We start from the raw sequence: 10,526 nt of genomic DNA, 5'->3' as shown, positions 1-10,526 counted from the left end.
GTTACTCCAATTGTTAACACTATTTTGCTGTGGAAAAAAAAAACCACACAAAGTGGCCATTTTTCCCTGCTGGTTTTGCTTGAAAAGGGGAGTTAATAGTCTTCATATGAGGAAGACTACCATTGCACTTCTAGGAGGAAGAATTACCTCAGGGCAGAAACAGAGCACAGTGCTAGAGATAGTCAGACTTAATAAAACCAGAGGTTACAAAGATCTGCCTGTCTGCAGGTACATAGCAATCATCAACCGTGAGTGTAATCCTGTGCCTCAGTTTACTGCTGTTTGTAAATAATAATTTGCCCCATTACCTTCAGTAAAAAGATTGTTTCAAATTCTTACGGCTGCTTCGTGACAGGCTCAAATGCACCAACTACTACCACCATCATTTTCTGCCTAGAGGCAGTTACTGCACAGTCTCTGGAGCAGAGGGTGAATGCTTGGGCAGTGCTGTACTCTATCAGCGCATTATGAAGGCTAAAGCTTCTAGATTAAATCATGACTGGAAGAGTCAGTGCAAGAGCACGGGGCCAGGACTCGCAACCACACAAGCATGGTGTTCCTGGCCCAGATTCTGACAAGTCATATCACCTACTAATCCTGAACTTGTTGGGACGAGGACATCAAGAAGGAGCCCCTGCAGCTGCTAGACCAGAAGCTAGTGATTGACTTTTCGGCTGGATTTCAAGAGGAGTCATTTAGAGAGCGTGGTGGTCGTAGACGTGACTTCCACGATATGGGTGTTTGCACTACACAATCCATCCAACATGTCACAGAATCAAAGTCTGGTTTTTCTGGCAACTTTATTAAGCTTTGCACAGACTATGTCAAATTGATTGCTTGACGCCAGTGGGTCTTGTACCAGTACCATTAAATCCACAGATTATTATTGTAATATTTTTATATAGCACCAACATATGCCACAGCGGTTTACTATTTAACAGTTTAAAAACACAAGTCATAATTAACAAAACAATTAAAGCAAAATAAGACGACCCTGCTCGTGAGAGCTTACAATCTACAATGAGGTGGGGGAGATAGAATGTACAGGTGTGTATTTATAATGATGTATTTACAATAATGGTCCAGCAATCTTGAGAGTGTGGGACAAATGGAGATAGTGTTCGTGTGTAGCCCATTCACTTACACATAAAATCTAGATCCCTGAGGTCAGCTTTACTCTACCAGAATGATGAATTAATAGGAAAAGCACATGGTTTTGATGGAGCTGTTATTCTCTTGCCAGAGAAACTAAATAAGATCAATTAAGTGGTTAGCCGGACACGCAATAGAGAAATAGTAAAAATTACAATTACTTTAACAAATGCGTTACCACCAACTTCACCAATCTGCTTTCACATTATATTTAGACGCAAATAGGACTGAATTATCACCCAAATGATGTTACAGAAGTCAGAACACAACCTGTGTTGCAAGGATTTACCACCTCAATTTTGCAGTATCAGACTAGTATGTTGTGCATTGATGTGAGCCACAAGGTCCTTTGAAGTGAAACTGTTCTGGATTTAATGCACAATTTTCACTCGAAAATTGATCACTTGCCTTCTATGATGCTTGCAGTAAAGAACTGATTGGACAGATTGTTGTTTTTGGTAAGAACTATCGTACGTATCATACTGATGATATCAACTGGGATTTAACACTGCAGTCTACTTTCAAGCAGTCAGATGGCTGTGAAATCCGGTTTATCGATTACAAAAATCAATATAACAAGCAGATCATATACCTGAAACAGCCTGCTCTCCTACACAATCCCAAAAAAGCAATAGGTCCAGGAAAAATGCCAACAGGGCCTATTATTCTGATTCCAGAATTCTGCAATGTAACAGGTTTAACCGATAGCATGAGAGCTGATTATTCTGTAATGAAAGAGCTAGCAAATCACACTTGATTAGTACCAGAACAGAGAGAAAAACAAGTTGAAACATTTTTGGACGATATTCACAGAGAAGACAATGTACAGAAAACTTCAGGTTTGGGGACTAATTTGACAGTAAACTTCTGTCCTTCACTGGAGTTTGTAAATATTAATTTGCCCCATTACCTTCAATAAAAAGACTTCTGTTTCAAATTCTTACGGCTGCTTCATGACTGGGGCTCAAATACACCAACTACAACCACCATCTCCTGCCTAGAGGCAGTTACTGTGCTGAGAGAAAGTCTGAGGAGCAGAGGGTAAATGCTTGAGTGGTGGTGTACTCTGTCAGCGGATTACAAAGGCAAAAGCTTCTATATCAAATCATGACTGGAAGAGCACAAGCACATGGAAGAGCACAGGGGCCAGACTCACAACCACCCAAACCTGGTGTTCCTGGGCTGCATTCTGAAAAGTCATCACCTACCAATACTGAGCTTGTTGAACGAGGACATCAAAAAGGAGCCCCTGCAGTAAGCTAGACCAGAAGCTAGAGATTGACATTTCAGCTGGATTTCAAGATGTGTCAATTGGAGAGTATGCTGGTCGCAGATGTGACTTCCATGATATGGGTGTTTTCACTACACAATCCATCATGTCATAGAATCAATGTTTTTTTTCCCTGGCAACTCTATTCAGCTGTGCACAAACCATGTCAAATTGATTGCTAGACCCCAGTGGGTCTTGTACCAGTACCATGTTGACTACAGTTCACAGATAGAATCTAGATCCCTGAGGTCAGCTCTACTTTACCAGCAAGAATTGGAAAAGCATGTGGCTTTGATGGAGCTGTTCTTTTCGTGCCAAAGAAACTAAATAAGATCAATGAGGTGGGTAGCCACACACGCAATGGAGAAATAGTGAAGATTACAATTACTTTGACAAATGAGTTACCACGAACCTGCTTTCGCTTTTACATTATATTCTAAAGGCTTCTGAAGATGATGAATATGAAGCAAATAGGTCTGAATTATCACCCAAATGATGTTACAGAAGTCAGAACACAACCTGTGTGGCAAGGATTTACCACCTCAATTTTGCAGTATGATACTAGTATGTGTGCATTGATGTGAGCCACAAAGTTCTTCGAAGTGAAACTGTTCTGGATGTAATATACAATTTTCACTTGAAAACTGGATCACTTGCCTTCTATGATGCTTGCAGTAAAGAACTGATTGTTGTATTTGGTAAGAACTATCTGTCCAATCATACATATCGTACTGATGATATCAACTGGGATTTAACACTGGAGTCTACTTTCAAGCAGTCAGATGGCTGTGAAATCAGTTTTATTGATTACAAAAATCAACATAACAAGAAGTTCACAGACCTGAAACAGCCTGCTCTCACACAATCCCAAAAAAAGCAATAGGTCCAGGAAAACTGCCAAAAAGGCCTATTATTGGTGTTCCAGAATTCTGCAATTTAACAGGTTTAACTGATTGACTCATTCTATTATTAGACTTTCACACATTTGATATTTGCATCTTGTGCAATTTGGTAGTCTTTACAGGATGAGAGAAGCATCAGTTTACTTCTAGATGGAGGCAGACGTCCAGACTGTGACAAAGGTACTTGTGAATGCAGGATTACACCGTCAAAGTACAGAATGATTCCTGGTCTCCTGACCCCAACTTTTCAATGTCACAGGCACACAACACTATGCAAATAAAGACAAGATCCAATAATGTCACTTAGTATGGATCAGGATGGAGAGGTTGTTCATATTTACAAGCTGCTCATGTACAATTCCTGACGATCTAGAAAGAATATGGAAAAAATGGTATAAATACAGTATATCAAGAAAATGTGCCAATTTCAGTAATGTATAAAAGCAATATGTTAACAAGATCCTGTTAGTAGCAGCAGCCACCTCTTCCCTTTGTACTCCCCAGAACCCTGTACAATGGTGCACAGCACTAATGTGAGTGATAAGGGAGGAGAGGCAGGGAACCATTTGTGGTTTTAGTACACAAGTTTTGATTACATTATTCCTATAGCGTGGAGGTAGTCATTGGCATGAAAGGGTTGAGGTCCATTTCCACTGGGTTATAGTAAGACTAGTGATCCCAGGAGTGCTCGTCTGATGGTCGGCCTTGCCAAGCAGGTTGCTGACCCCCAAGCGTTTTACTCATTTGTAGGGTGGAATGGTTTTTAAGCTTGGAGTTTTTTGGCAGCACATGTCCTATGTAAAGAGGATGTGTGGTCATGAATAATATTCTATGCGCTCAGAACACTTGAAATTATATGGCTTTTCCATTTCAGAAAACCTTTTTCCCCCAGCTGCAGTATATAGCTGTGATACAAGATATGCACACTCCTGGGCAGAAGCAGTCTAGTGGGCACAGCCTTGCTCCATACAAGTTTATGGAACGAGGGTATGGCCTTCCCTTAACACTTGTATAGAGCGAGGCTGTGCCAACTAGACTGGTTCTGCCCAGAAGTGTGCGTATCACATACATCACCGCCGTTCAAAACTCAGAAACCGATGAATCCTCGCATGGTCTTTGCAGATCTATGACCCCCCCCCCCCCCCCTCCATAGTGCAGTCACTTAATATTGGCCTATAGAGCTAACTGAAGCTCCCAGAAATTTTAAGGTTAGGGTTCGTGATTCACACAGGATGTGCATTTACGCTTTAGAAGCTAGATTACAAACCCAATTCATATAGATTGGCATTGTGCATGTCACTGGACACAGCAGCGTCACAAGACATGCCACTCACTTAATGGGCATAGAATAAAGTGTCCAAAACAGTGTTGTAAATCAAGCAGGGCAGATCTCTGATGTGCGTGTCATATGAAGGACCTCACTGGGCAGATTTACCAGAGCTGTCAAAAAATAAATCAAGCATATTTGTTGGTCAGAGCAGCTTTTAGATATCCAAAGCTCCAAAACTATTTGTAGCTATGTGTAATAGTTGCTTTCAATTTTGATAAATTGAAGCCCACGTTTTTTAGATTCTCAGTGAGCATGAATAGTTAAAAATCCATACAATAATACAATGTACAGTAAGACAACTGTTCCCATGCATCCTAGTACCCGGACAAAAGTGTCAGGGCACTATAAGGGGCAAGGAAGTTACTGTATGCCTTGTTTGACACCACATTCATCATTTTAATAATGAATGGGTAACACAAAGGCAAATATTTCTCTGCTTGAGCACAACAGTATACTTTGGGGGTGGGTAGGTGGATGCGGCAGGGGATGGTCCCGCCACGAGGGGCAGTGTGTGGCAGGGGATGGTCCGGAAATTCTCCCATAATCTGAACACAAATGTGTCAGAATATGGTTTGTGCTTACCTCTGAACGGTCTCCTTATGGTGTGCATTAAATGAACTGTTCATTACGTTACCTACAAATATTAAAAAAAAAAAAAAATTAAAATCCTCAAAGCAGAAATTGAAATCTTAGTCAACTGCCATTACATCTCCAGAGTCAAAGAGTCCAACCCCCTCCCATGTATACCATAACCACATTCTGGGACCACCGCACATGATGGAAATGGCGTCTAGACCAGTTGGAAGCATAAGCTCCTGGAATATTGGCTTCAGTGGAAAGTCGAGCAACTAATTATTCCAACACCTATTGGGAATCCAAGAGAAGTTCTGCAGATAAAGCATTATTGACCCAGTGAGAATATGACTTAAGGGAACCTGTCAGCAGGTATGAGCTATACAATCAGAGAGCAACATAACATAGGGCAAGAAAGCCTGATTCCAGGGATGTTACTGGAATGCTGGTGTCGTTTTCATAGCATACCCGCTTTGTCTGATATAACTGGTCACATACCTGACTGGCAGCTTCTTGTGCACACTGTGCATTGTGAGCAGCTGCTAATCAGTGGTGGGAGCGGGGTTACACAGATTGGCTGGACTGATGGTCATGTGAGCTGAAACTACAACACACAGCATAATAAGAGACGCATCACTGCAATAAGCTCATTCCCTATATTACAGTATGTTGCTCTCAGATTAAATAGCAAAACAACCTGCAGATAGATTCCCTTGAACTGCTTGAACTGCTAGAGCTCTTTCTGAAGTGGGACCCTCTTGTAACCATCCCAGGCAGAGAAGAAAGCTGATTAGTTTATGTAGCATTCATGAACAACCTTCTATGACAGCAATAATGTCTAATGTGGTGCAGCGAAGTGAGAAGGTGCAGAATTATTCCAGCACAACCATACACCTAAAGAGGAGACCTCGTAGGATGAGACAGGCCATGATGGGATTTCTTTCTGCCTTTCCTGACACCACATTCACCATTAATAGAGCAAATGGGCAACACAAAGGCATTAATTAAATTAACTCTATACATGACCAGTGCTAACCAGGCAATGCCCTTATCATAACCATCCCATCTTTAAGCAGGAAATCACTGACCCTTTGGTTCTGTTGGCCATCATTAAGTGCCTAGTGGTTTGTAGTCCTTCATTCAAGGATATGGAGACCGAGGTGTCATGTCACAGCACACAGACCTAGAAGTAACAAAAAACAGATTTTTCTTCAATATAATAACTATAAAAAGAAACAAGAATACAAGGAAACATTTCTCAAAATTGTCTAGAAACACGAACACCTGCACCTATACTTAGTGCCCATGGTGAGCTATCACATCATTTTTTTCCAAATCAGCTTTGTAAGTACCGTATTTTTCGGACCATAAGACGCACTTTTTTCCCCCAAAATTTTGGGGGAAAGTGGGGGGTGCGTCTTATGGTCGCAATGCACGGTACCTGGTGCGCTGGTGGCAGCGGACGAGGCTCTGCGGTATGGTGGTGGCAGCGGGCGGCACTCTGCGGTGCGGTGGTGGCAGCGGGCTATGCTCCGGTGCAGGGGCGGCGGCTCCGCCGGCGTTTCTTCGCAGCCCGGTGGGCCCCCGCACACCCCTTGCTGGGCGCCGCCATGTTGCGGTGCCCTCCGGGAGCATGGACGCCGGCAAGATGGCCGCCGGTCCGGGGACGGCACATGCGCAGCTTCAGATCTCGTGCCGAGATCTCAGGGGACGAGATTCAAATCTCGGCAACGAGATCTCGTCCCCCGAGATCTGAAGCTGCGCATGCGCCGTCCCCGGACCGGCGGCCATCTTGCCGGCGTCCATGCTCCCGGAGGCCACCGCAACATGGCGGCGCCCAGCAAGGGGTGTGCGGGGGCCTCCGGGCTGCGAAGAAACGCTGGCGGAGCCGCCGCCCCTGCACTGGAGCACAGCCCGCTGCTACCACCGCACCGCAGAGCGCCGCCCGCTGCCACCACCGCAGAGCCCACCTGCCCCAGCACAGCTGCCCCTTCCCCAGCACGAGCCTGGACCACTGAATGACCCCTGTGACTACTTCTCCACCTGTGCCGGATCCCTTCCCAGGTAAGGTGAATTCGGACTGTAAGACGGACCCCCACTTGACACATTGTTTTTTTTTCCCTATTTTCCTTCTGAAAATAGTGGTGCGTCTTATAGTCCGAAAAATACGGTAAATGCAATCATAGTCCCTGCACAATAACCACGTGCGCTCTGTTGTCAGCTCAGATCACAGCAGTAGCGAGCCAGCAACAGAGCGGTGTCAGAATACCCGATATACACAGACCAGCGCTGCCCCCGCAGGAAGAAAGCTGGATACGTTTTCCTCACCATCAGTTGGTGGCAATACTGTATTAATGAAAAGCATCTACTAATATAACGATAACGCCTATATCGTGTGTTCCCAAGTACAGACGTATTCCAGCACAGCTATACACCCAGGGAGGAGAGGTCCCAGAGTCAGGCCGCCATGATGGGATTTCTTTCTGCCTTTTCTGACACCACAGTTACCATTTATATAGTAAATGGGCAACACAAAGGCAACGGGCATTAAACAGTAGAGAAATTATTTAACTGGTCATTACCAGAGCGACAAGACGACACCGAGCATTAATTTCTGATGGGCATCAGCAAGCGACCAGGAACAAGCAGCCCTTCATATGGAGCCATGGCACCGCCAGCGGACCTAGAGGAGACAGGGACATATAAATGGAGCCATGGCACTGCCAGCAGACCTAGAGGAGACAGGGACATAAATGGAGCCATGGCACTGCCAGCAGACCTAGAGGAGAAAGGGACATAAATGGAGCCATGGCACCGACAGCGGGCCTAGAGGAGACAGGGACATAAATGGAGCCATGGCACAGACAGCGGGCCTAGAGGAGACAGGGACATAAATGGAGCCATGGCACCGACAGCGGGCCTAGAGGAGACAGGGACATAAATGGAGCCATGGCACCGCCAGCGGACCTAGCGGAGACAGGGACATATAAATGGAGCCGTGGCACAGACAGCGGACCTAGCGGAGACAGGGACATATAAATGGAGCCGTGGCACCGCCAGCGGACCTAGCGGAGACAGGGACATATAAATGGAGCCGTGGCACAGACAGCAGACCTAGAGACAGGGACATATAAATGGAGCCGTGGCACCGACAGCGGGCCTAGAGGAGACAGGGACATAAATGGAGCCGTGGCACAGACAGCAGACCTAGAGGAGACAGGGACATATAAATGGAGCCGTGGCACCGCCAGCGGACCTAGCGGAGACAGGGACATATAAATGGAGCCGTGGCACCGCCAGCGGACCTAGCGGAGACAGGGACATATAAATGGAGCCGTGGCACAGACAGCAGACCTAGAGGAGACAGGGACATATAAATGGAGCCGTGGCACCGCCAGCGGGCCTAGAGACAGTAGCACACAGGTGAGCGGCTGCAGCCCTGTCAGCCCCTGTGCACACACTGCTTACATTGTAGTCTATACAGTACTAAATAGCGGTAAATCACGCTGGAAATAGCGGACAGGAGCCGGAGCACACGGGCAGCGCCGCCTCCCCCAACATTGGGCGCCACATGGCAGGATCTCCTCTCCTGTAGTTGAGATGTATAACAAACTTACACGGTGCAGTGAGACCAATACCACACGGCACGGTGCAGCCTCCGGCCGCCCCGCGGAGTTCCAGAATCCAGGCATCCATGAGTATAACGCGCCCGACTCTTGTACTTCGAGCCGCCATGCTTGGAGCACGTGACATAATCCACTGGAGAACAGCACACAACCAAACAGTGCGCTGTTCTCCTACAGAAAGGAAGTCGCGCGAGCGGATCACGCCTATTTCATTTCGGATCATACCATCTGTGAAGCAGGGAGAGGGGTGTACCATTAGACCATAACTCAATGTCAGACCCTAGGAAACAGCTGCCTCATGTAGGGACCGCTTCGTGTAAGGCGCTGCGCAGTTTTCTTAGGACCCTTGTTGCAGATTCAGTGGTGGGAAAAAAAGCCAGGAAGCTAAGGCCCCCAATGTAGTCCGTAGGGGCCATTGGCCAAGTCCGGAGTTCATCATGTTCTGGTAATTTCTAGAGAACTGTAGACTAATGGGAATAGAACAGAGCTGAGGTATTGGTGTGACCAGGGCTGGCTCCAGGTTTTCATGGGTCCCGGGCAGGAGACTCTGTGGGGCCCCTGTAACACATACCACAAGTCATGAGGCAGAGAAATATAGGTGTAGTAACAATGCCAAAGGTTTCACTTCTTACATTACATGAGTGATATCTAGTGTAAGTTCTGCAGTGGCTCAGGAACCTGACAGTACAGTCCTTACAGTATTGTTAGGAACGGCGGAACACACTAAATAATAAAGCGCGTTCACCGCTCGGGGTCCACCGTGCAGTAGGTGACATAACCGCTGCTAAGTGGTGGCAGGAGCAATATGGCGGTAATGCGCACAGGGTTAAACGTCACCCAGGTGCGCAGAGCAATCTCAGTTAAGTCACAGATGCAAAAATAAACACAAATACACAGACTGTGCCTGTTGAGGTCACAGTACTCAGTATAAAGGCACACACAGTATCAGGTCACAGGAGTAGCTCAAGACGGCGGCACTACATCTGTCTAGACCTACCGTGTGCGGGTCATCACAACTGCGAACGCTAAGTGGAGCTGCTACTGCAGCGCGGCGTGGACACTGCCGCTAAACGACAAAGGCAAGGAGCAAGCGCAATGTCTGACGCTAGCAGCTGTGGATGTTGCAGCAGAGGAGCGCTGGCACTGAAACTAACTCAGTCCCTAACCACATACGTAGTGTCAGAGGGAAGGGGTTTTATAATGAGTCATTCACCAGAATCATGCATCCGTCCTCATACACACAGCAGCAAGTAAGTCTATACTAGCACATGGTGGAACAGCCATGCGTGCCTTTAATAGCAGCCGTGAGCTTCCGCAAGCTTCCAGATCTCTGAGATGGACCAATGAGATCTGGAGCAGGACCTGAGCACATGACTAATGGGAGATCGTCCCATGAGCATGCTCAGTAAGAGCACAGAAGGACTTAGCCTTAGGAGAGATTTGCTGCAAGGCAATCTCCTCTGCAGTAGATAAACAGCAGGAGACTGCAGAATATGAGGGTCTGGATCCCTGCGGAGTAAACGCAGAAATCCGACGCCTAACAATTATGGGCGCCACATAGTCCTCCATACAGTATAATGAGCCCCATATAATGCGCCATACAGTATGACCCCCAAATATTGTTCCATACAGTATAATGATTCCCATATATTGCTCCATACAATACAATGACC

The 10,526-nt window shown here is 46.2% G+C and overlaps 1 long non-coding RNA gene, 3 other non-coding genes and 2 pseudogenes across 4 annotated transcripts; 2 read left to right on the top strand and 4 right to left on the bottom strand.

Moving 5' to 3' along the window:
* Positions 1–495: 495 nt before the first annotated feature.
* Positions 496–2,049, top strand: LOC141080492 (piwi-like protein 1 pseudogene; annotated as a pseudogene).
* Positions 2,050–2,214: 165 nt separating this feature from the next.
* LOC141053142 (piwi-like protein 1 pseudogene) lies at positions 2,215–3,655 on the top strand (annotated as a pseudogene).
* Positions 3,656–4,951: 1,296 nt separating this feature from the next.
* On the bottom strand, positions 4,952–5,078 carry LOC141080665 (small nucleolar RNA SNORA13). Its single transcript, XR_012228987.1, has one exon. It is a non-coding gene; the product is annotated as a small nucleolar RNA SNORA13 (small nucleolar RNA).
* A 1,019-nt stretch (positions 5,079–6,097) lies between these two features.
* Positions 6,098–6,227, bottom strand: LOC141080669 (small nucleolar RNA SNORA13). The gene has a single exon (XR_012228988.1). It is a non-coding gene; the product is annotated as a small nucleolar RNA SNORA13 (small nucleolar RNA).
* A 1,411-nt stretch (positions 6,228–7,638) lies between these two features.
* On the bottom strand, positions 7,639–7,767 carry LOC141080674 (small nucleolar RNA SNORA13). Its single transcript, XR_012228989.1, has one exon. It is a non-coding gene; the product is annotated as a small nucleolar RNA SNORA13 (small nucleolar RNA).
* A 151-nt stretch (positions 7,768–7,918) lies between these two features.
* Positions 7,919–10,019, bottom strand: LOC141053213 (uncharacterized). Its single transcript, XR_012220999.1, has 3 exons — positions 9,851–10,019; positions 8,845–9,411; positions 7,919–8,194 (listed from the first exon to the last, which is right to left on the bottom strand). It is a non-coding gene; the product is annotated as an uncharacterized lncRNA (long non-coding RNA).
* Positions 10,020–10,526: the final 507 nt, after the last annotated feature.

Source organism: Dendrobates tinctorius, unplaced genomic scaffold (genome assembly GCF_039654945.1).
Source record: "Dendrobates tinctorius isolate UK_male_01 unplaced genomic scaffold, ASM3965494v1 ptg000003l, whole genome shotgun sequence".
NCBI lineage: Eukaryota > Metazoa > Chordata > Amphibia > Anura > Dendrobatidae > Dendrobates > Dendrobates tinctorius.
This window is presented reverse-complemented; position numbering and strand designations above follow the sequence as displayed.